The following is a 2,513-nucleotide window of genomic DNA, read 5'->3' as shown; positions in this document are numbered from 1 at the left end:
AGAGTGATGGTTAGGCCTAGAAGTCATCAACCCCAGTGCCTCAAACTCAATTCACAAAAAGACCCAGATGCAAATTATCTTCAGGGCCAGAACTTAGCAGCAGCGTCTTCCTTTAGTCCCCTGATGCTCTTTATTCCACCAGGGAAAAAACTTAGGTGCATGAAAAGGCCACTAGTGGCCTCCCAAGAACTTCCTTTTTATTTTTGAATCACATCTAAAGGCTAGAATAAGCAAATCTATTTGGAGTGTTTTTATAGTATAATGATTTAATTAAGAGAACATAATCATTGATGATGGTAAATACGATTCCTGTTCATAGCCTTAAAAATTTTGAAACACCAAAACACAAAGATGTCTATCACATATCCAAAGTACTGATATAAAAAAAGGACATGGATTTTTCTGGGTTTGAAAATAGAGTATACACTGTACCATCATACAGAAAGGATTTACCAATGAAGACCTGATTTAAAAAAGCACTCTTACTCAGATATACCAAGATATAATATAAAATAGGAGCTTATAAAAAACAAGTATGACAATAGAACCCTTTTTGTTTCTGAACAAAAATGCATTTTATACAAACTCCCTTAAAATGAGTAAGTGATAAGAATGCTGTATTTGAGGACACCGTGCCAGTCCAGTGTTCACTTCCAGCCCTTGCTGTGGAAAGTGACAGCAGTCATGTTGATATTTGAGCAGATGAGAGCCAGTGTGGGCAAGCTGCTCAAGGGTATCAACAGGAACAATCCTGAGAAGCTGGCCACCCTGGAGTGCTATGTGGAGATGCAGGTCAAAGAGAATGCCTATGATCTGGAAGCCAACCCAGCTCTCCTGAAGCTGTACCAGTCCAACCCAGCATTTTTTCAGACCACTATCACTGCCCAGATCCAGCTGAAGGCCCTCACCAACCTGCCACATACCAAATTCATGCTGTGCAAGTGCATGATTGGCCAGGCACATCAAGAAGAGTGGCCATCCGATGCATTTTGTACCTCAAGGACCTGGAGACCAGCCTCTTTCAGGCCTTCTGGCAAGCCTTGGATGAAAACATGGACCTCTTGTAAGGTATAACTGGCTTTGAAGACTCTGTCTGAATGCTTATCTGCCCTGTCATGGGTATCACCAGCACACTGACCGCTGACTGCTGGCCGAGATGCCTGGGTATCTGTCGGACAGCCAACTGAAGGTGTGGATGAGAAAATACACCTGGAGTGCTGATGAGTCAGGGCAGATCTTCATCTGTAGCCAGGAAGAGAACATTAAGCCCAAGAACCTTGTGGAGAAGATAGACTTTGACAGTGTGTCCAGCATCATGGCCTCCTTCCAGTAACTGCAGGTGTTTAATAAATATTTGTTGACTTAAAAAAAAAAGAATACTATATTATACTATATAATTCTTCATGCCTTCAAAATATACATATATTGTCTAGAAAACTGATGGGTAAGTTGAGTCCTTTCTGATGCTAGTTCTAGCCTTGTAAATATTTGCCTAATAATTTTACCATCTCAGCAGGAGATTTCTCATGATAAAAACTCCTGGTAGTTGTGATTATCTGATTTGCTTATTTGGTAATTAATTTGTCATCTATAATTGGAAGAGTGTCAAGCAGGCATGTAGCTAGAACAACACAATTGCACTGGTTCTTACAACTCACTTATACTTCTAGATAAGGAGACAGCGCTATTTGATATAATGGCCCAGTCTTAGCCATTCTGTTAAGTTTGCAAAGAACACTGGGTTAAGGTCACAAAAGATCTGAAATTCTGAGTTCTAGATTTGATGATTTTACATACCATTGTCTTAGGCTTCTTTAGTAATCACAAATAAATTGAAACAGGTTTAAGAACTAAACATGTTCTTGTTATAAATTCTTGTTATTAAGAATTACTGATGATATAATAAATGAGGAAAGTAATAATCAAGAATTAACAATTTATTAATAAAAAGTATTATTATTGTTCGATTCATATAACTGAAAAGCCCAGGCATGGCTAGATCCAGAGACTGAGATGAAACAAACAGGATTTGGCTTCCCTCTCAGTTTGGCTTTCTTCAATACAGGATTTACCTTCATTCAGACTCTCCACATATGTGGTAATGTCAGAGGATCCAGTCCGGGTCCCATGCCTGCCAAGGGCAAGCCAGGCACAGAGCAGTAAGGGGTGCATGAGTGAGCGAGTGTGGGGTCTGGCCACTGCACACAGCCAGGTATGCTGACTGTGACAAGGCAGGTAGCTCTCAGTGCTGGCACAGGTGCTGGCTCCCTGCAAGGCTGCAGCTGCACCAGGCACACCACAAGTGGCTTCTACTGTGGGCACCGGGGAATGCAGTGGTGCCCAGAAGCTTGGAGATGCCAGGAACTGCAGAGCCCCAAAAAGGGTGTCAATGACCTGCCTCGGGTGCTCCTAGGTCTGGGCTCCCTGAAGGGTCACAGCTCATCCCTCCTTCTCTCTTCTCTCCTTCTTGTCACCCACAACATAGTGAGCAAGGAGCGTGTTTCAGCACTGTG

The 2,513-nt window shown here is 42.2% G+C and overlaps 1 pseudogene across 1 annotated transcript; it reads left to right on the top strand.

Annotated features, from left to right (window-relative positions):
* Positions 1–684: 684 nt before the first annotated feature.
* On the top strand, positions 685–1,366 carry LOC105554886 (annotated as a pseudogene). Its single transcript, XR_001008398.1, has 2 exons — positions 685–1,091; positions 1,157–1,366. The product of XR_001008398.1 is annotated as a eukaryotic translation initiation factor 3 subunit K-like (transcript).
* Positions 1,367–2,513: the final 1,147 nt, after the last annotated feature.

Source organism: Mandrillus leucophaeus, unplaced genomic scaffold, assembly GCF_000951045.1.
Source record: "Mandrillus leucophaeus isolate KB7577 unplaced genomic scaffold, Mleu.le_1.0 Scaffold662, whole genome shotgun sequence".
Taxonomy (NCBI): domain Eukaryota; kingdom Metazoa; phylum Chordata; class Mammalia; order Primates; family Cercopithecidae; genus Mandrillus; species Mandrillus leucophaeus.
Note: the sequence above shows the minus strand (reverse complement) of the source record. Positions and strands in the feature narration are given on the sequence as shown.